The 23,999-nt window shown below is 39.9% G+C and overlaps 1 long non-coding RNA gene across 1 annotated transcript; it reads left to right on the top strand.

The window, feature by feature from the left end:
• The first annotated feature begins 10,757 nt into the window (after window positions 1-10,757).
• Window positions 10,758-17,440, top strand: LOC139632780 (uncharacterized). Its single transcript, XR_011693619.1, has 3 exons — window positions 10,758-10,906; window positions 10,984-11,030; window positions 17,028-17,440. It is a non-coding gene; the product is annotated as an uncharacterized lncRNA (long non-coding RNA).
• The last annotated feature ends 6,559 nt before the right edge of the window (window positions 17,441-23,999 follow it).

Below are 23,999 nucleotides of genomic sequence, written 5' to 3'. Positions count from 1 at the left end.
ATGTTTTCAAGCATTTATATCTTTATTTTCTTACACTTTATTTCACACACACACACACACACACACACACACACACACACGCTGTCTATATATATATATATATATATATGTGTGTGTGTGTGTGTGTGTGTGTGTATTGTATTTTTACAACATTTGGTATTGAATCACCTATAGCTGTGGTTCCCAATCTGTGGGCCAGAACACCCCAAAGGTCACAAAATAGATGTGAGGGGTCACAAGATGATTAAAAACCCATGTATCTCCCCCATTCAATTAGTAGTTTTTCCAGACATTTATCTTATCTTTGCTGTTTCCTTGAGAAATACTGGATAGGCTTCCCCATTCAGACTTATAAAACACACCAAACAAACAAAAGCAATATAAGCAATATATAGGAAAAAGTCACTTGTGGATTATAGTACACAAAGCATATAAAACCTGTCACAAGTTATTTTTTACTCCATTTTGAAGGGTTACGAGTTTAAACAGTTTGGATATGAGTTGAATGAGCACTTAAACCCCACCATTCCCAGGGACCTTAAATTGAATTAATTGTAAACCTAGGCTACTGTACAATAAAATAGGAAACCCAATCTATTTTTGGCATTTACAAGTCTTCTTTCATCACTGTGACTTTGAAGTTCAGAGTCTGCGTGCCGACACCTGCGCCTGATAACTGTCTCTGGGATTTCATTGTGAAGTTTACTTACTAATCCTGCAGAATGTTTCAGTGGAACAACAATACATTATTAATGCACTGAATAGAAGCATTTCTTTTGTTCTTTGTTCTATTCAGGGCCAGTTTCCTTTTGCCAATGTTATTTTACACCTTCTCAGAGTTGTACAGAGAGACCTCAGCAGAACTGCGTGAGCAATTATTATATGATTTAGCATAATCCCTACCACTGATGATCATGGGGTCCCAAAAGATCTTTGTTTGAGGCTCTGAACTATTTGTAATGTAGATGATAGAAGGATGTTTGGTGTAGCTCATGCTGATATCCCGTGTAAGATAGATGGTTTCTCTCAAGGGATTTTTGCTGGAATGTTAAAATTAAGTGTCTAAAAATCAAGATACACATTTTATACCACCTTCAAATTGTGGTGATACAACAATCCCATCCAAATCAAACAATGCTGATTGCAGAACTTTGGAAATTAATGGCCATAATCAAATAAAACCACAGATTAACATAAATCTACTGTGCGGCTATTCCCCAATAAAACTGTTCAAACTAGCCAAAGTCAAGATAGGAAATTGCCAAGTGTTGACCCTTCATTATTTACTCTCCAGTGTGACGTGTATGACGTGAGTAAAAGGACCTCCCTGCTACTCTGTCATAATCTACTTGATATGTGACTCCACCAGTCTATTCAGTGCTGATTGGCAAGATGACCCACCCTGATGAATAAACCAAGTCAGGCGACTTTGGTCAAACACACACACCTTTGTCGTGTCAGCAGTACAAGCCATCTTTAAATACCATAGTAACTATATACCTGTATGTATATTTATAGTACTTAGTAACACTGAAAGAAGTGATACACCAGCTAGCTCAACAAATTTGAAAACAAAGCAATTACTTTTTGATTATTTAATTAAAAGTAACAGATGAATGGTTGGAATAACTAACTACAGATAACGAATTAGCAGTTCAAATAGTTTAGTTTAGATGGTTAGCTGGAATGTATAGATGGCTAAAGATATGTGGCGATAAAGCTAAAAGTAATGGAATCTAAGTAATGAATTAACCGCTTAAATATTTGGCTAAAAGTAACAAACAATTTTGATAGCTAATAATCAATGAACAGTAAATACTTAGCTAAAGGAGAAGCTAAAAGAAGCTAAAAGCTAAAAGTTGAAATAGCTAAGTGATTCAATAAATAATGGCTGAAATATTTGGCTAAAGCAACAAATGTTTGAAATAGCTAAAGGTAGATAATGGTTGACTTAGTTAGCTATAAGTGTAATTAATAGTTGAAATAGTTAAAAGTAATTAAGAGTTGATAGAAATAATGCATAAATGGTTAAAATATCTAACATTGATGGATAAATGGTTGATAGATAAAAGCAACAGTTGAGATAGTTAGCCAAAGTAATTGTTTTTTTGTTTTGTTTTTAAATTGTATCTGCTCTTATTTCATTCCCCTGTACACTGAGTACGTCTACTGCACATGGAGAGAATAACAGTAAATACTCCCTTCAACCTTGAACCCCGATGAAACAGTCTGCTGAGAGTAACAGATAAAGATTGAAATGTCCAATGCAAACTTAATCAAACCAACCTAAATATTTACAATGTTTCAACAATATCCCCCTTCATATATTTATTATTATTATTATTATTTGTCAATTCAAATGAACACATTAGGAGTATGTCCTGGTGGTATTGGACCTAACACAGCTGACGAGTAGCTGCACAGCTGAGGTCACGCAGTTTGGCTTGTGATTGCACCATGATGTCTCTCCGGTGTGACTTTGTTTTGACTTGAAGCTCAGAGTCCTGGGTGTAATCATTACAACACAAGCAGATCACACCCAACTGTGGGGCAATTTGACACCTGATATGTAGGGTTGACAAGTTGTTGGCATCTGTATGTGTGTGTGTGTGTGTGTGTGTGTGTGTGTGTGTGTGTGTGTGTGTGTGTGTGTGTGTGTACGGACTGCATGTGTTTATGAGGGGGTTGTTATGTTGTTATGCTTATTTTATGTGGTGTCTTCACATACTGCACATACAGACACACCTTCAGAGCAAAGTGTGTTTATGTCTGATTTCCGCCGTAGCTGAGTGATTCCTAAAAGATAGTAAACCCCTTGAGGATCCTTTTCATGAAACCGCCATGGCAACCAAACAAAAAACTGGTGTGACTTTAACACAGACCTTTGGTACTTTTTTTACCCTTCATTGGGACATTTTCCAGGTGTTCACCGCTTGAGCTAATCAAGATGACACTTTGATAAAGGTAACTTTCCATTTTTCTTGTCTCTATTAACCTTTGACTGGTTGGATTAGAGTTACACCACAATAAACACACATCATTCACCCCACATGACACCTGGTGTCGGGCAGGAAACATGGAGGGATTATGTGGTTACTCTCCTGGCTTTAGCAAAAGTGGTTTACACAAACAAAGACTGAGAGACAACTGCTCTAACTTACCTTATTAGCCACACTTGCAGCGTGAGTGGTCCAGTCCTCGGCCCCGGAGATATTGGGCTTGCACCTTGTGAGAAAGTTGAATGACTCAAATGACCAAATTTTAATTTTGATAATGATGTATCATCAAATTCTTTTCAGCTCTGTTTGTCTTGACAATGACAAATTTACCTGCAGGGTTTGGTTATTAGGGGTAATCTCCAAAGTCCTTGGGCTGAGAGGTTTGCCTTGTAATTTTCTCTGTGGGATGGTTTCCATTAAATCAGGGATGGCAGGCAGAAGCTCTGCCGCTCTGCAGATTAATCGGAGCGCTGATCTCTTCCAGCCACCCAGGTAGCTGAAGGTTGTACCTCAGCAGCTTGCACTCTGCCTCGGGGTCGACTGGGCTCTCATCCAGCCTCTGAGGTTGATGTGCCTCTTGTGTGTCTCTGTTACAGCCTTGTAATTACATCTCTCAGTGATCAGCCCTCCTACCTTAAATTAGACAAGACTAACATGGGGCTTTCATTTTCTACATCACTAATCAAGTACAGCACAGACATAGATTTCAGACGGGATGCAGAGGACAAATCTCCCCTCAGTTAGAAGTGCATCACCCCCCCCCCCCCCCCCCCCCCCCCCCCCCCCCCTTCAATAAAAACCGCTATAACATTTTTCTTAGAGACAACAACACATCAGATGGGGGCAGGTCTTTTAATCTTTTCCTTCATCACTCCCAAAACATGAACATGATTTGTGAGCTTGTACAACCACTGAATCATTTGTGGCAAAATGTACAGGTACAATGTGGATGCACACACACACACACACACACACACACACACACACTCAGTGTTGTGATCTCAGTCAGTTTGCAATATTAAGATATTTTTAACCAGAAAGTTTCAAAATCAAATCAGCTGTGAGCCATTAGGTAATGTTTTTTCGAGTTTCCTTTTAGAGCTGTTTTTTACTTGTTTGATAACTAATCTTAGGATAATGTTGCCTGCCCATAAAAGCTTGCTGGCTAGCTAATTAGCTGGGTAGAAGCTGCTCAAAGACAGTCGAAAGAACTGCAGCATGCGATTTATTCACAGCAAGGGACATTTTAATTTGAGAGTCTTACGACATTATATTCCATTATATTTTCAATTATCACCTGGTGCCTGGATTTTGTGTTTTTTTCCAACATTTCCACCATTAATTTATACAGAAAAGGCACAAATTAGTATAAAATTTCAGCAGAATGCAGGAAATGAAGTGTTTGATGCTCAGAATGTCCTGGTGGAGGACCTCCAGACACCTCCCTTTAATGTGTCCACCCCCATACAAGATACACAATGGCATTAATGTGCAGAGTACATAGTCTACAGCAGAGAAACAGTATGAGGATATGCACAAACATTTGTTGAGTCATACAGACAGATGGGAGCTGCATTTTGAGGTTTTGCGGTTTTTCGCTGCTTGTGGTGGCAGAACTGATCAGCAAAACTATGGCTTCAGCCATTTTCAGACACAGTGCTAGAGAATTTTTTTTTTTTTATCTCTAGCTTGCATGCTAGGCTTGTGTTTTGCATATACTTTGCATTGATTTTCAGCTTTAAAGCCATCACAATACAACCTTTGAAAACTGCCTACAGTGCTGCACGCTCAAATCTTGTAGTCAGTTTAAAAATCGTATTAATTTTATGACTGAAAACATGGGTTGGATTTGGCGTCCAATATTTGGAATGAATGATTAACTCGTGTTTTCCCCTGAGAGAAAAGTCATACTAGTATTTTATGTTCCATTCACATCACTGAAGCACATGGAGACTGTGCGGTGACCTCTGACCATTGAATTCATATGTTTCAAACATGCCTGACCAAAAGCGGGGCTCAGTGTGACCTCTTGGCTCCAATTCAGCAAACACAGAGGAGCTACAGTAAGAGCAGCTACTGTGAGCTACTGTCAAATAAAGAGTATTTTTACCTTCGGGCCCCTAAATTTTGTAGCATGAATTCACAGCCAGCTACATTCACATTTGCTGCAGGGAGATATTCTCTCAGTGAAAGTAGTTTATCACCCAAGAATCATTTAACTGAATGTTAAAATTTGATGCATTAATCAGGAAATTAAGAGGAAAATAAGATGGGCTTCTCAATTTACTGGAAGATTAATGAAAGAAAGTCAGAAATTACTTGCAGAGCCACAAACTGAAACCACATTTCCTGTTATGGATCTGACAATAACCCCTTGCCCTGCTTATTTGAATTGTACCAAATATTTTCTGGGTTTGTATAATTTCTGTAATTATACACAATGATGGATCAGGGGCCGCAGAGAGCGCAACACAAGCAAACATGATCTGTTTTTAGGGAAATCAGGGAGTGAAGAAAAACAAGGCGTAGCAGGGTTTTCGGCCATCGCTCCGCCAGATCCCAGTCAGATGGAGACCCAGAGGAGGGAGATGAGGCTGGGAAGAACATGAGGCCAGGAAGCACCACAGCCTGGACACTGTGTCCATTCAGTGGAGCAAATGCTGTCAGAGCGGCTGAGTCATGGAGGGAGGTGCTTCAGGTTCACAAGCTTAGAAAATTACAAAATTCTGATGCACACATAGATGTATTCAATTTAATATTTCAGTTCAATGCATCCAGGATGCAAGTACTGTACATTCAGATAAAAAACACATAGAAGGATGTAAATTAAAATGCTGAGACATCTGCAGCAGATGGTACTACAGCCAAACCGAGAGTAACCAAGTACATTTACTCACAAACTGCTTAAAGTAGCTATAATCAATCCTTTGGCTCACATGATTGCAATATGTGAAAAGGCATTGTTTGAAGTGACAAACTTCTTTTTGCTGAAAGATTTGAGTCACACAGATTCACACGCTGTCTCTTTCTTTTCTCTCTCAGACACCCAGGTTTTTCCAGGGTCGGCGTCTGCACTCTTTATCTCCGCTCGCCTTTGATGCTCCCATTACATCACCCTCCACATAAGTTTCCTGAGATCTTAGTCAAACACTGGAGCATCTGTGCTTTGTTGTGGTTGCCGTGGGTGATTAATCGTCTGTGGATTGACTCCTTGTCGGGAGGTGAAAGTCTTGATTGGTCCTGCGTTGTAAGCAACTTTGTTGTCAGTCAAGACTTTAATGATACGTTTGTAATCAGAGAGACTTGATGATCCATGCCAAGGTGATGTAAGTTACGTTGTGTTGTGTTTCTTCCCCATGTCCTGCTTTTTCACAGGATATAACATACATGTAACAAACTGCATATGTAACATAGTCCATACCACAACACTGTACGCTTTCATGAAGATTTCCCTCTGTCGCCCTGAACATCACCGTCACTCAGTTGGCTGTCCTGTCATGTTAGCAGAGTCATTTACATTGCATCACATCATCTTGTAGGTGTTGTCTCTCTTTCACCATGTTGTTCACCTTCTGCTCAGTTATTCTCAGCTTGTTTGAACATGCTCACCACTACTTGTGCAGCCAATGGGATGTGCAAACAGACCCGCTTAGCTTTTTGCATGATGCTGCTTGGAAGAGATAAGTGAATGCAATAAATATTGTGATAGCAAGTAAATCCAGGTGTCAAGATTTTCTGAGCGTTCCAACTTGTTGGTACTGTTGCAATGCAGCTCTTTTGGAGCAGTACATTGTCCTGTGTGAACTATTTTAACGGTGTCTTTACAGGCGTGGCTGTAAATAAAATATGACTTTTGGTTTGTTAAGTATTATAAGGTTTAAATACATTTCTGTTCTGCTGCTACACCATGAATGATCCAGGCTTTTCAGAACATCTGGTACAGGTCTGGTTTCTTTTCTCAGGGTGAAAACTAAACATGCACATTGTAACTGCACTGTGCTTTTTAGTCCTCTGTTTGTTCAGCCATTGCAGTTCTAAAGAGGGAGGAGAGCATGTCCCGTATTTGAACCAGCAACCCCGCAGTCATGGTTTTGTGCCCAGTGGCATGCCCAGTGTTCTCTGAGTTTCCTTTTCTTCCCATGGTTGCAAAGTGTCACCAAAATATTCCAGTGCCTCTGTGCAAGAAGTCAGAGATGGAAGACAAGTCCATGCCATGTTTAGCTTGGATGGCTTCCAGTTGTGGCCCCTCAGTCAAAACAATTACACTCATGTACATGCACACACACACTTACACGACGCATGTGCAAACACTGTTGGCTGGGGTAAATCCAGGACAAGTATTTGAATCTTCGTGGGAAATGTCAGGGGTGGAAATTGGGCATCATCAAGAGGAAAGCATGGCTGCAGACGTTTTTCGTAAAAAGGATCCCATGAAAACCAGTCAGATAGTACGAATTCAAAACATTCATTTAAACACACTGTGCTACAGTAAACTATTGTCATTAAAGCCCATTTAATGCTGGGGCCTGGCAGAAGCTCAAGTATTTAGTAGGAAAAGAAAGGTCAAACAAATAAACACTGTGGTAAGCTGTAATTTCCTTGGCAACTGGTAATTGTTTGTTGGGCTGGTTGTGTCCGCTGCTATAGCAACAGTGAGTTCCTCAATAACAGGAAATGAAGAGGCTGCATGTTTCTGAGGATACAATGTGATCGTTTCCTTTTAAAGAAATGAAAGAAAATTCACCCTGAGTCACTTGTAACTTACTTACTTGTGATGTTAAGAGCAAACATTACATTTTCTTCTCAAAATCATCTCTCCATTCATTTAAGAGTAAATATGGTAACACTTTATTTTGACATTCATAAGCAGTATATTAACTATATTTATTTAATAAATGGTTTATTACACTATATACTGTTATGCAGGTGTAAGTAGATAAGTGTTATGTATTTGCCAACAACTATAACCTCCACTGTGGGCACCCATAGGTGGAGGCTGGTGTATTATAACCTATATTATAATCTTCATAGGAGAAGTAATTGTTGACATTACTGTACACTTATTATCATTTAAAATGTCCTCATATCATCTTACAACTGCATTATAGTGTGTTATAAACCAGGGGAATTTCAAGTAAAGTGTTATTGGGGCGGGGTCAAGAATTCATTGTTATTTTTGAACATATGATTTTTTTTTTCCTTTTCAGATAAAGTGACCATTTGCTAGATAACTCTCATGAATAGCGGTTGTCCACTCATAGCTTAGCAACCATAACTATGTTTAAAAAAACTCATAGACCAGATGTTAGCGAACTCATAGCACAAACGTTAATTAGCTTAATTAGCAAGCTGGCTACATTCTGCTAGCAATGAGAAGCCTGCTTTTGTTGAACTCTGTACAAAATCAAGGGCCAGTTATTGAAAACATTACTAACAGTTCCAAGTGGTAAATTTTCAACCTTTATCTCTGTAAACTGTATCTATGCCTTTATGAATTGGAAAGTGAGACAGTAGCAGCAATAAGTGGGAGAGGAAGAATTTATAAACAGGACATCTAGACTAAATACAGACTCTGAATGAAATTAAAGTGAAAAGTGCAAAATAGCTTGACAGGAAATATCAACTGCCATAAATCCTTGAATTAAAATTTGGATGTGTGCTGAAAACAAGTAGCCTACTGCTTGGATACATCAGAAAATGTATTTTACCCAGGAGTCTTTGTATATCATCAACATCTGGTTTTGACAGTGCAGTAGTTAGCCTCACAGTTTCCCCCTGAGTCCCATTCTGTGCCTTAAGATTTGTAGCATGTACATGCCTATTCATTGCACTGTAACCTGCATCACATAATTTAATTTCTGACTGAGGGAGAAACGTCATATTTCACACTTAACTATGCAAGTGTGTTTCCTGGTTTGCAGCAGCAGTGGCTCCATGTTCAGGTCTCTCTCACACAGTCTGATGATTTGCCCGCTGACATGAAGTTCCTGGTGATGAGACTCCTTGTCAACATGCTCGCGTCAACGTGGAACAGTTTGCGATGCTTCAGCTGCGACAATGCTGTGGTGACAGATCCCCGACTATCACGAGACACATCACCTGGTCATCACTCAGTTTGAGGTATCTACAACAACAACAACAACAACAACAACATCAACAACAACTCAAACCTGTTTCTTTTCTCTTAGAGCCACATCTGTACAATATCGCCTCATATTGACTGTCAAAAGCAGCTTTGCTGGAACTCATTAGCTGAATGGCAACTAGCAGAAAGGCATGCTGGATCAAATTAGGGAGGGGTTTTTTTTTTGTTTTTTTTTTTTTTGAAAAACATGACGACAATTTTCCACAATCAGATAATTACTTTATATAAAACAGCGCCTGGACCGAAGGTAGGATTTTATTTTGAATTAAAGCACAGCAGAGTAAGACCCACATGTTTTAACGGCTTTCAGTGGTATTCCTGTTTGTGCAGCACTGATTCTAAGTGCTTCCTGCTGAATTCTGCAAACTGCCCACCTAACATGGCTTTATCTTCTGATGTTTTGTTATTTCATTTATTTATTTTATCCTTTTTCTCTTTCTCTTTTTCTGCCTACTTTTCTGATTGCAATTCAGCACTATATGATTTTCTACTTCCATGAATGGATGAATGATGAATGGATAAGAAAACAGCAGAAATATGTCCAGCACTGTTGATTAAATATTTGCACTGTGTTTGACTTTGAGTTTCCTCCTCTATCTCAATATGTGATCAAAGGACACAATCCCCTCTTTGTTCGCTGGCCTCCACTACTTCTACTGCCTACAGTCGGAAAATCAACTTTCTCCTCTCTGCAGTCCTAAAGGCGTCTCCCATTCACTGAAGCCAGAGCAGCGTTCCTCCAAAAACCTCCATCCTCATTGGAAATCAAACCACTTCTCACTGAAAGGTGTCAAATATCTCTTGACCAGGGCCCTATAATTTAGCACCTGTTGACAGTCTCTCAGTATTTCATGGCTTCCCCTCTGGTTCCTCCAAAACTCTGAATGTGTTAAAATTTCTGCTCATTAGAGCCTAAGTTTTGGCTGTGATGCCAGCCCACGCTGCTTTATTTCAGCACCACTGGGCCCATGAAAGGTAAGAGAAGGTGCGCAGAGACATTTTAATATACCTTTGGAACATAAGTGGCAACACATTAACGCAAACATGGGATTTGGAGCTGCTAGATTAGGACTCATTTGTCAGTTTTTAGGAACTCGGTGGGTCTCGTCTCACCTCATCGTAGACTTGGCACAGAGTCAGAACAATCACAAGTCTAAAAGCATTTCCCACTGAGCGGCTACAAGCTTGCTTTCCTTTCTATTTCTTGGCCTTTTTAAAGTTTACAGTAGATGGCAACAGGGTTCACTACATCACCAGGCTCCACTTGGACAAAAGATGGCTCATAAATCTGCAGTGTGCAACACAATTTCTACGTCCAGGATCTGTTATGGTGCCAAATTGGCCTTCGAGGCTGGAATTCAGGACCAGACTTCAGGGCCAGACTCTGTGGAGAATAGTCCAATCTTTTGGATACTTCTGCCATGGTGACCAAAACCTCTTAATAATATTTGTAAGAGGACATCAGGCTTCTGTTTAAAAGGCTGCTGTCTTCATGGTTTTTGTTGTAGGTTTTGATAAAAGCTCATGTGAGCAGTGTTTTCTGTCAACTGTGAAAGATCTTTGCTATACTGGCTCTCGGCCTTAAAAGGGACAATTTTGGGTAAATTATTTGCCTGCTGTGATCTACTGGAGGTTCTTGAACACAACCCTGCTGCTGCCTAGCTACATCACCTGCAGGTCCTCCTGTAATTAGTGCAGTCTACAGGGAAGAGCACAGGCAGTCAACTCAGGGGTTGCTGGACAGATGAGTGGCCAGAGAGAGGTATGTTGGGTTTTATTTTAGTTTGAAATGTTTTAGCTTCATGTTTTTGAAGTGTTTTTTTTTCTTCTCTGCTGCAGGACATCAGCAGACTTGATCATGTGGACATGGCACGTGGCTTGTGAAGGTATATCGTCTTGTTTTCAAAGATTATCACTTTAACTTTTATTGAGTCCAATTACTGTTCTGATCCTGTGATCTTTGAAGCGTTACTCACCTCCACATGGTAAACAATCTAAATGCCTTTAAACCTCCTTTTGATGTTTAGTGACTTAGCTCTGCTTATATTGTAAGCCACTGCTGCTTTACTTGTATAGACTTGCTTGTCTAAAATGTTTATTTTTATTGACTATTCAACAAGCTTGAACAGTTTTGCTGTATGTGTGTTTTGGGGTGCTTGTTTGAACCCCACTTCTGCTGGCCGTAGAAAAGCACAAGGTTTAAGGTTTAACTGCAGCTTGTTAAGAGCTTTCATTATTCTGGATTAATCTTCAGTCTTCAGATCCAGTCGCTGGCCGTTGTTTTCGTAAACATGTTTGATATTTGCGACCGCCAGCGTTGACCAATGATGTTGTGTCCCCAGAGGGAGACAGACGAGCAAATAAACAGCTGTACCTGAAGTTGCTCATCCAGGATCTCCCCCAAACTCTGCACTTTTTACCAATATTTGTGTTTTTGTTTTTTGTTTTTTTTTTGTTGTTGTTGTTTTGTGTTTTCTTTTCAGAAGTTAGAACCTCAATCAAAATAAAAAAAAAAACAGCTAAAAATTTGAAGAGTTAGAAAATTAGAACAGTTGGTGAGTTTCATGGATGGAGACGAAAATATATTATAATGACCAAAATACCTGCGTACCTTCAATTTCTTATAGCAGGATATGAAAAGTAACTCTAGGAACCCACTTCCTTCCTTCCTGTCTTTCTTTTTTTCCCCAGAAAGACAGATACAAGAAATGCTAAATGAGAGATTGCACTGAGTTACAGATACTTTTGTGGAACAGGCTGGTCTGGACCTGACAACATGAATTTGATTTTCTGTAAACCATTCAAGCTGCTGGTTTCTGTCCATGTTCTTTTGGTACAAGAACACCCAACAATTGTCGTTCTCACAGGATTTGTGGGGTTGTCTACTGTCAGAACTCCATTCTTCAATGACCAATCATTCCCTGTGTTGTCTGGTGTACAGTACTTACTCATCGTAAGGGTCTGACAGTAAAATACTGAAGTCTGTGCAAGTTGGTGAAAAGGAAAGAGTTTGTGTGGCTTGTCCAGTCTTTATCTCGAGTATAAGTGACTAAATGTGCAACTAGTTGATTTTCTCAGGGGCAAGTGACAACTGCAGAAAGTAATGGTTTACGTCACTGCAAACAGGAATAACCACACACACTTAGGTCTCCAAAGCAGGTCTGAAACTCGCTCCTGCAGGACCCCACCAATCCATGCGGCTTGCCTCATCCACCGCTCCAAACAGGCAATTTTCATCACATGGCGGTTTTCTTTTTTGATTCTTTTAAAAGCTTCAGGTCTGGCTTCAATCTCAGCTGAAACTGCACTTAAATCATGAACACTGCAAGCAATCATCGACCCAATTGCTTTGAACGGCTATTTTTATCCTGTAAATGCCACATAAACCCCACTTCAGATCAATCACCAGGCTAATGATTCACGAAGTGCCCGAAATTACATGCTTGTGCTCTCCTTGTCCTCGTAAGTCATGTTAAAGAGAGGCAGCGGGAACAGTGACCAATGACGGGCTGTAGATTTTAGCCAGGCTCACTTTGTGGTCGATAACTGAGGTGATTTGGATGATAAAAGTTACAGTGTTCTGCTTTATTTAGTTTGGAAATACAGTTTACATAACGGTGACAGGAGAACACTCAGTAGGATGGATGGATATATTCATAACCTTAAGTCAAAACAAAACTGAAGCAGCATGAATATATTCACTAATGGACCAGCTGTGCGTGCAGAAACAACCACTACTAAAACTGTTAATGAGACTGAAAACAATCAAATTTCACCCTGAAGGAATGCTTAGTAGATTTTCTAAATTCTCATGTTTGACTTATCTAACACACTTATTATCCGCTCTGTCACATTTTCCCTTGTGTCATTTTTAGAATATTAGTGTGGTAAAATGACTGAATTCTGGTATTTGGAAAATAACCACTGTACAGTAGGGTATGCTCTCTGCACCTGGAGAGTTCATTGAGTGGGGAAAAAAAAGCAGATCTCATGATATTTATGCCTCAGTGCTGCTGGAAAGTCAATTAGCCCTTCCTCTGGACAGATTCGGTGAATGCCAGTGAACACTGAATTGCAGTCAGAGAGCAATGGATCATTCGGTGCACATGTCTGTTTGTCTGTCTTTACATAAAGTTGGTTCAGCAACTGAGAAATATTAAGATTGTAAACAACTGGCTAATGTTGGAGGTATGCACGGCTCAAATGCAAGGAGAAATTTGCATTACATAAAAGGGTGACCTTCAGCTTTGTTTCTTTGACCCCTGTGCACCTAATGTGGGGGTTTTTCATGTAACCGTAATTCCAAAGAACTGCACAGCTTCAGAGAATCTTAAATCTGTATTTTGTTTGCTGTTGCTGATTAGATTTACTTCCACAAATATGACAGCTGGCCACCTTTACTGTCTTCTGTAATAGTTGGGTTTTAATGTAACTCGAAAAAGGATCATAGATTTATGTTCAAAGGTCTACAACAAACTCTGTCTGATTGTGTTTATGTTGTCATCAAGGCTCAGATCTGCAGCTTTTAGTGGGACGCAGACCAGCGAAACCATTCCCTCCTGTGGCTCCATCTTGATAAACCAGTGCTGTAGATTTTGTAACTGCCGTGTGTGATGTGGTCCACTACTGGCAGCTCAGCAAGGCAGTAGTGTGAGCTATCTCTCAGTGAGGGATCTTGATGTTGCAATGAGCAGAACACCAGATACCAAGATGTGTTTTTGAAGTGTGTGTGGAGATGTAAATGGATTCTGACAAAGCTTAACATGCAAATGGATCCACTGTGGGATGTTTTCAACTGTTAACTGTCCAATGTGCTCCTTTTTTTGTGCTCCTTTTTTTTTTTTTTTTTAAATGCATGACATATTCATACATTCTTACATCTGGGAGCTCTTTCTTTATCTTGAGGTGCTGCAGTGGTGGAATTGGTGACACAATGCCTTGCTTGAGGGCTTGTTAGTTATAGTTGAGGAAGGGGGGTGGGGGGGGCACTTTCCTGTCCAGAGTTTCGAGTGAGAATTGGACTTACTGGCCACTGTCAGACTTGCAAATTGCAGGTTTCATCCTTTTTATGACACACAATAAAACAGCTTATAAAGCGCACAAATATTGTAACATGAAAACAGCACAATTCACCGTTTGTTAAGCCCAGCTCACATTAGTTATGGTTTCTACACGTTCAAGCTTTCCAATAGGGATGGGTGATAACACAAAATTTGGTTTCGGCATGATACCATTTAATATCGGGGCCAGGTTCATATATCAATATTGCTATTGATACTTTTTTGTCACGAAAGGAGAGGATTGCAATAACTGTTAATTACAGCAATGCAAATGTTCCAGCACTAAGATGAGTGTTCATGCGCCCACGATGTGACCCTAGTATCGATACTTAAAACAAGACTTGGTATCAGTAGTAATGATGCATGGGGATTGATACGCTTGCTCCTACTTTCCATTCTTGCACAGCAGATATTCAGTTTATAATAAAAATGCATACAATTAATAAAATAGTCAATCAGTGGTTGCCAGCTAATATTAAAATTACAGCTCCATGAGTTGGTTGAGAGCGTGCTCTCCAGCTGAGCTTGTATTTCCAGTTAACTTCTTTTAAATCAAGATGCCTGCAAAAAGCTGCCTTATGTTTGCCCTCGATGGCTAATGCTAAAAGACTGAGGCTGAAGCTGCATTTCCAGGCAAAGTGTCAGCATCCTCGTGAGCTGCTGAGCCATGTCGAAGACTTATAAAACAGGAAACAGCATTGGTCTTGTATTTCAGTATAGAGCTAGTTAGTGCTAGTAATGATATGTATGATAATCCATTCCTTCCCCTTTTTCCCTTGTAATTTTGGTTTTGTTAAGACTAAAAATACAGACACCACCCTCTAAACCCTCAATATATACTAAGTTTTATTTTTGCTGTTTTACTACAGCCCCACACTTCTCCACAGCATGTGGAGAAATTCAAAGCTTGGCAGTCTTGAAATTGTCATGCTGCTTCCCAGCTACAACACACAGTATAACAGGATATAAAACACACAAATATATAACCTGACAATTTGAGGGGAACTGATTAGCAACGCTCATCTCTAAAAGACATTTTCCTAAACACCGCAGAGTGTTTTTTTTTTTTTTTTTTTTTAGGGCAAAGCACTTTCTTTCCAGTTGGATGTAATCATAAAAATTTAGTGGTTTTCCTTGATAAATTTCGTCTTGGACTAAATCAAATAAAGGTTCTTGTGGGAGGGGGATTTTTGAGCCACATTTCTGGCAACACTACCAAGCTTGTCCAACCACAGACCAGTGAATAATCAAGCACTAATAACATGTTATTTCTATAAGATGTATGATTCTTCAGACCCTTTTAGATGTGGAGCAGGATGCATTTGATATTTTTAAAGTCTAATTTCCGCCTGTAGATATGTTTTAACTTTGAAGAGGCTCTCCAAGTCATACAAAAAGTAAGAGATGTTCGAAATAATCTGGAATGCTGCTCGTCTGAGAAATCTGTGTCTCCTTGGCTACCGCCTCCCCATAACACAAACAGGCCTCAATTCCCTCGCCAGGCAAATAAAAGGCAAATGCAGAGAAAATGTTTTCCCAAGTGATAGGCTCTGGAGGGTCTATGTGGTGGGCTTTCACTATGTGGGAAAACTCTGTGACCGCTGAAGAAGTCTGTGAAATAATATCAGAGCAACAGCTGGGGTCTTTGCAGGACAAGTGTGCAGGACTGAGATGCCGTCCATGTCCACTTTTTTGGAGATTTGCTCTGGTTTATGTTCCATCGAGTGTCTTGTATTGCATTTAGCCTGGCGCAGGATGCAGATGTGGAAAAAGAAAATAAAAGCAAAACAGTAACTTTTAAAGTTAAATGGAAATCAGAATTTTCCACAGTTTTGTGCAAGGAAATAGAATCCAAAACTATACTTCTATTGCATAATTGTCCTTTTTTTTTTTTTTTTTTAATATAAAACAGCTGACACACTTAGGTTTCAATCCTCTGGTTGGGAATTTCCCATAGCGAGCTATAGTCACAAGTCTCTGTTCCACCAACTTCTCTCAGTCAATACAATCTTTCATTCAGCATTTCTTGTTCCTGGAGTTTACTTTTCCATATTGTTAGACGAATGGGCATCCACCACAGCTGTTGCTGTTAGGAATTCAAACTTCCCTCGTGACAAACTGTGCCAGTACGGGATTTAATCAGTGTCATTGATCAGCCACACAGGATCATGAAAAGTGCATGCAGTGTAGTGTAGTGTTTTTGTCCTCTGGAAAATTATAAGCATAAAATCCGGAGGTCTGACCAGATCACCGGAGCTAACAGCTGATTCTTCTTTCAGCTTTCCAGCATTGCCCATAGATTTTACATTAGGATGACACTATAGTCTTTAATTTTTTTTTCCTTGGCTCTGTGAGTATTCATATTACAAAAAGTCATAATACAGCTTAAGGGGGCTTGCAGCAGTAATATGAGTGGCCACTGGAAGATTGAGTGCCGGTGCTGTATCAAGCTTTCGTTATAAATCCAAAAAACAAGACTGAAAACTCACAGCAATGAGTAATCCTATAACCCACCATCCACTCTGGAGTAACTTCAGAAGATCAAAGATAACGGCAAAAAGTAATTGTTACAAAGTTTGTCTACTGGATCAAACAAACCACAGAACCAGCTATGTCAGTCAAAGCCAAAAATTTCCAGGAACCAGAGAACACGAATGTAAGGGCTGCAATCATGGCAGAAAAATGTTTCAAAACAATACCACTCCTGTGTCAAGAGATGTGAGCCGAGGTCGTGTGTTTGTCAACCCTTGTAAGGTTTTTTTTTTTCTTGTCCTGTGTCATTATTGTCTCTGTACCTATCATCTCCTCTCTTTGACATTCCAGTCATCGCTCATCCTCCTCCACAAGTGACTACAAACCCCTCGCAGCGCTTTAGCTCGGTGCCCCTCCTCGCTTGTTTTCCATCTCAGCCTGGCAGCGTGCACACTAGGTCCTTTGTAAACAGAGGCTTTACCGGATACTCGACAATGAGGAAAGCTGCTGTGACCTCAGCGGGTGCGCCTTGATGCAGACAAACGCCCTCACTGACTGACATGCAGGCGTTGTACTGTATGAATGACGGATCACGTAAACTGAGATTTTGAAATACACAGAAAGTCAAGGAGCTACCAGACAAAGTAGAAGTGAATTTAACACATTAACAGCTAAATGTTTGTCTTCTTGTCCCTCTGGTGCAGCTGATAACCATTTTCTGAGCATGTTTGTGTGCACAGTGGTTTCAGGCTTGGCATTAGGTCATTGTTTTAAAATCTGAGCTCAATTAAAGATAAGAATTAGATGGAGTTACTCATAGCTGCTGTTACATTCACAGACATTCAATCATGCATACTTCAGGATTACTCAATGGACGTCCTTCTCACTGAATGGACAGTTTTCTGTCAGTTTTTAAAGGTTAAAAGTCATCTTCTGGTATTCTTGTGGATCAGGGTTCAAACTGTTTATTGCAATTGCATCATATTCAGTAATTTTTTTCACATGTGCAAGTGTGTCAGTAAACTGTTGCCATGGAGCAACATTAGAGTTAATATGGAGTTCTGTTCGTGTCCCCTTAATGAATGTCAGTCCAATATTCACTCTGGGTTTTGGTTTCCATCAACTCCAAAGGGAGATGTGAGGCTTTTCAGCTGCTGGTGCACAATTGCTGAGCCGGTAGGATTTTTAGAGCTTGCAGTTGTCTTGATGAAAGCAGTGACATTAAACAAAAACATTAAAGTCAGAGGTAATTCTTCCCTATTGCTCAGCCCCCGCTCTTTTCAATGAACAATTCATAAAAAGATGACGCACTAACGGATCTGTGTGCAGCGGCCCACCTACAACCCCTGGATTGGATCCCACCCGAACTTTCTGTCCTGTCTCTCCTTTGCTTCAGCACTGTCTCAGCTTTCCAACTGGCTTCACGGAATTAGAAAAAAAAAAAAAACCCACCAAAAGCTGAATGGACTGCCAGTTTTCCTTTTTAAAAACATGGCAACAGAGGCCACTAAATTTTCCATATTAATTCTGAGTTCTTTTATTCTTACCACCATTCATCTATGATCCTGACGTTCAATAACCCTCCTATATATCCTGTAGATATGCAATCTGATTTTAAGTATGCTCAGGGGAGAGACTTGCAGGAAAGATCAGAAAAACAGGAAAGGGTGACAAGATTTGGAACAGTCATGATAATGAGGAACCTACTGTTCCATGTGATCAGTTTAACAGCTGCTTCCTGGCCTTCTGAAGGGTGTGGCTGAGCATTATGTAACAGATCTGACATCAGTAAATGCACAAAATCACATTTTCAAAAGTGAGAATAGGCTGTTCACATGTGCTTCTCTTTGCTTTAGATATTGCAGAAAGGGCAGACAGGAAGGTCAAATAGAGGAGTGCAACATGAACTTCTGGCAAGAATGGCATGTAACTTCAGGCAGAGCTTCAAAAGCATCCTTTTTCTAATGTTTTTACAATGTCACTTTTACTTTTATCTCCCCCTTTTTTTCCCTGTTTCAAGTGACCAGATAAATTCCTCCAGGAAGGCCTGCAGATTTGCAAACAAAGAGGCTGTCTTTGTTAATGTATCTATATGTTTTGGCCACATCAACCACAGCTGGGCCAAAAAACAAAGCTTTAACTCTAATTCACTTTAATTTTGCTGCTAACCTCAAATTATCCCACCATGCTGTATCACAGATACTGTCGTTGTGAGATAACCTGGAATGGCAGCTGGTCTCTTTGAATTACCAATATCTCTGCGAAGTAGAACTCCCTTTACCGAAAGCATGATAAAAATCCCTCCGCTGTGGGCTGGGCAGGCCCCGAGGGACCTGTGGGAGAGATGAATACAGAGGGTTCAGAGCGTAGGAGACGAGAGGGAAGGGTGGAAGGTCTTGGCTTCAGGCCCGGACGGTGGCAGCTTGCCATGATGTTCATGTCGCTCCACTGCTGCTCTTGTCTATGTGGAACAGCAGACGGCCCACCTGTGCTGAGTGATTGTTCATGTGGGGTAGCTAGAGAAAAGAGTTTGGGCCGTCAGGGTAGCAAGGAGGTTCTGGGGTTCAACTTTTCTTTTTTTCTGAGATGGCTGCAACCTTATATCCTCATCACATTTTAAATGCAGGACTATCTGGCTGTGTTGAGGCGAGCCCGAGCTGTTGTAGCCGCAGGGAGGATGTTATGAGCAGAAGGAGGGAGAGGCTGACTGGCTGTGATTAAACTCTCACATCTGCTTCTCTCTGATAATATCACAGACTCTCTATGCAGATAATTGCCACATAAGACAAGTAAAAAATTTACATTTTTGCTGTGAAACAACATCTGTGGGTTTGGAAATCCATCAGGAGCAGTGGAAGGATGTGGATGCAGATGGCATTGTCACTGTGACGAGGAGGACAATGCTTGTAAAGCCCCTGACGCCTTTTATTAATGTGCAGGATCTGATGTAACCGTACTGTTAAACCTGACTGAGTCCTTATGCGATAACCAGGCACATGTGTGACTTGAGTTATTAAGTTGGCACCTCCCATCAGATATTGTTGCTGAATTAGACTCTTGGCTGGATTGCAGGCTATTGGAAAAAACATAACCATAACTCCCATGCAAATTTCCTATGATTACCTAGTCGAATATAATCACTGCAGATGAAGTCTAATTACCAAAAGGCGCCTCAGTAATTTATTCAGCCTGCTGAACTAACTGGGAAACAAAGCAGTGATTCCCAGGCAATCTGTCACCCACCTGACTGGGGCTGAAGTTAATCTAACATGGGTGAGATCCAGAGGACAGAGATCTGAACAGCTGCTTTATAGTGTCATGATCAGACTGACACCTGAGGAATTAAGTGTTATACAAATGTTTTCATGTGTCACACCCCATGTCTTGAAGCATAGTTGGACAGTTAATAGATTGCTGATAGAGAAAACATCAGCTCCTTACTGTAAGAGATGGGATCTTACATGAACACAATATTTTTCTCTAAGATTTGAACAGTTTTGATGATTTCTATTGAGAGATCTGTTTTTGCTTTGCCATTTCAAAGTTATATTAATTATGAATTTCAAACTTGTAAATAATGTTCACCTCAATATCCACGTACAGGATCTGCAATGGTATATGCTGGCACTCAAAAGTCCTTTTATATGTTACCAAACTAACTGCCAGCCATATAAATGGAAGCATTACATTAAATATTGTTTGCTTTTAAGTCTTTGCCTCAGCTTGCTGTGGCTGTATGTGCTCGTTGCTTAGAACATTCAGTACTACAAATGCATTCAAACCCCTATAAACCTATATACTTGATTTGACTTGACTGATGCCAGCCCCTGCTTGGGTGCTTCGGGACTTGCCAGATATGTTTATGTACCACAGTGAGACAGTAGACTCAGTGCTTGTTAGCCTGTTAGCCTGTGGATATTACTCCTGATTCCCACCGCCTGCGGTCCTCCTAGTGCTTTTCATTTTGATTTAAATACTTTTGTTGTCCCCAGGTTATTTATTTCTGCTCCAGTGATGAAACAACATAGTTAAGTTGGATTTTTTTTTTTTATTAACTTTAAAAGTACAAACACAAACCAATACTATATCAAGTCAAGTAAAATATTTCTTGAATTCAAAATTGATTTATGCTGTAGGCTTTATGTAGCCTGCAGCTTCTTGTCTTGGGATTATAAAGATGCGTACTGTACTTCCACTGTATACCAGCATATCACGTTAGTATGTCTTGGACCATTTGGGCTCACTGGGCCAATACTTGAAAACTGCATTTTGAGGTCCAGATTTGAGACCGATGTAACATAAAACTTGAACCTGACTGAACCTGAAAGCTTGAAACTTGAAGTTCTAATAATGAGATGCCTGAAAACAAATATACAAACCTCACATCAGCCAAAGACTGTTTTTCACTGCAATCAAACCAAAATGTAATGTATATGGCCTTATATTGTCACTGTATTTCAATCTTCACACAACCGACTTATCATCCAACCATCTTCATCACTTGCAGTTCTCATTTGTGCATCCACCCTATATGATGTAAACTTTGAGTAAATAATACCTGGGGAGGTTTTTTCCCTCCAAACTCTAATTGTTGTAATTTTAGTCATCAATATTTAAGAATATCTAGATATCTAAACATTTCAGGGCTTTAAGGTAGCACCTCAACCCCGGCAAAGGAGCCCATAAATGTTCATCGGTAGTTTCCACTGTATCTTAGCATTTTATATATTCACAAAAAAACCCAAATATGAATGCAAACCACTTTTGGTCATGGGAAGTTGCCGCTTTGTGTTTGGAGGGTCAGACTGCCAGGGAAAGTGACAAAGACATCCCAAGAGACTTGCCCTGGTTCCATTAAAATGAGCCCTACACCCCCTCTCTTCCAACACTGCTGCTTTGGTCACTTTACTGAAGCAGCCGGACATCTGTTAGATGGGTTGAGTCCATGGAACGTTCACAGCGTCAGTATGTAAGATCTATTTAGGGAATAACTGTAGATGGTGGAAATATTGTTTTATGATGTGAGACAAAGTCTCTCTCCCCTGAATGAAGAGGGAATGGTCAAAGGGAAAGAGAGAGCCAGGGAGGAATTAACATCCCCTCACTGGAAATGCAGTTATGAAAAACATTACATAAAGAGCAGATATTCCCATACCTGACACCGCTGATGTAGAATCACTTTATTCGATCATTGTCAGAGGACTGAATCTCGAGCTAGACCTGTTCTGCTAGGGTTAGCTTCAACATTGGTTTTTCTGAGAAGCTCTTTGCTCCAGGCGCTTTATAACATTTTTTTTTTTTTTTTATCTGTTATCTAGTGGGCACAGGCTGCTTTTAAAGAAAAATGCAAACTTCTTAAAATGTGACAAAATGCTAATATTTAGCAGTCGTTTACCGTAGCCACCATCTTGGCTTAGCTTGTAAGTATGCTAACATTTGCTTCGCATATGCTAATATTAGCACTAATCAAAGTAAACCTGAGGCTGGTGGGAATGTAATTGGTTTAGAGCCAAATGACAAATGAAGTATTAGTCCTACTGGAAATTTGATCTGATGATGGCGCCACTCAAAAGGTCAGGGTATTACCGAAGTTATTACAACTTATCCTGTCGGAAACATAAATGTCTGTGCAAATTTTCATGGGAATTCATCCAGTATTTAGTAAAATATTTCGGTCTGTTTCAAAGGAGCCACATCATGTAGCGTGGGTAGGTCAGAAATTATTAAAATGATGTGTAACATAAGTTTTTATATTTTTTGGAGCACTTGTGGGGTCTCAACTTCCAGCTTTCTGTCCTGAAGTTTTATGTCCACAACAACATGGCTTAACATCACTGCCATGAAGAAAGATGGCTCAAATCCCACTTATCTCATTGCTTGAAGCTTGTAGCCTAGTTTTTTTTTTTTTTTCTTTTTATCCATATCATAACCTAAATGTCTACTTACCCCTGAACAGCATTATAACATTTTAACATCTTGTCCTCTTAACCAAGGAAAAAAAACAGGTTTTCTGTTAGCATTCTTTAGCCACTGGCAAGCTAATTATGTGGAATGCTAACAAAGCTGTGTGTAAATACTATTTTGTTGAGTAATTGACTACTCAGTCAGTAGGAAATTAATCTACAACAATTCTGATAATCAATTAAAGAAATTACTAAAACTAATTTTTTTTTTTTTTTTTTTTTTTTAAATGTCAACGTTCTTTGGCCCCAGCTCTCCAAATGTAAATATTTGCTGGTTTCCTCAGCATTTTACAACTGCAAATGGTAGAAATGATTCAATGTACAATATAGAAATCTTTCCACATTCAGTATATAAACTGGAGACTGATAGGACCTGGCTGAAGCTGTGAACTCTTTAATCCTGGGACCAACACATCCTACAGGTGGTGACAAACTGTATTCTCTGTTAAGTCCTGTGTGTCTAATTTTATCTGAAACAGATGGCTTCACTTGGCAGGCTCCATCACAAGGCCACAGTCAGTCCAAGGTGTGTGTGGGTCTGTCGTCACTGATCTGAAAACAATAAAGACTTCACATGTAGGCGGCCCAGTGGCTCCATATATGATGACATCTGTTTGGTATCCAGGCAAAACACATACAGTACAGTTTCCCGGGCGCGGTCCAGTACAACGGTACAATGATGTTTCCATAGTGTTACTGGATGTGACCAAATTTGGGAAATGTGGTGGCTCGTTTTTTGATTATGTGAATAAAATGATGACATAGTGTGCAACACATGTATGCGTGCACGCTGCAGCAATGCTACCATACCTGTACTGGAGTGAAACTTTTTTTAAAAAAGTGATGTAAGACTGAAACGGAGCAGCAGGGTGAAGCTATTCTTCCTGCTGTCAGTCATCGTGTTTGGGTAGGAGTGTGAAGTGAGAAACCAAGCCAAGTGTTGCCTCACTGTCAGCGTGGAGCTGCAGCTTCCAGTCATTTCAAACTTCTTTCTATAGGTTTCTACATACTGACAGAGTATCGCTTTCAAAATCAATCAAAGCAAATTCATCTAATTCTTTACTGCTACTAGTTGCTGCTACTCTGCTTTGCTTACAGGCTGTGGACAAAATAACATGGATATCTAACAACCATATAATCCAGTACTATAGAAACATCTACATATTTCCTGTGTTCAGATATCTTAAAAAACCTTAAAAGCTTATAAGTGATTTCTACTATTTACAAGGAACATAGACACTGTTTAATTTATATACTTCAAGTAACTTTAGTTCCATTAACTGCGAGTCTTTTTAGTAAGTGCACAGCTACACCACAGTGTATCATGTTTGTAAATCACGTGTAAGTACTGAATAGGGGT

The sequence above is a fragment of the Trachinotus anak genome, unplaced genomic scaffold (assembly GCF_046630095.1).
Source record: "Trachinotus anak isolate AG129_WGS33_773 ecotype Australia unplaced genomic scaffold, CSIRO_AGI_Tana_v1 ptg000015l, whole genome shotgun sequence".
Taxonomy (NCBI): Eukaryota; Metazoa; Chordata; class Actinopteri; order Carangiformes; family Carangidae; genus Trachinotus; species Trachinotus anak.
This window is presented reverse-complemented; position numbering and strand designations above follow the sequence as displayed.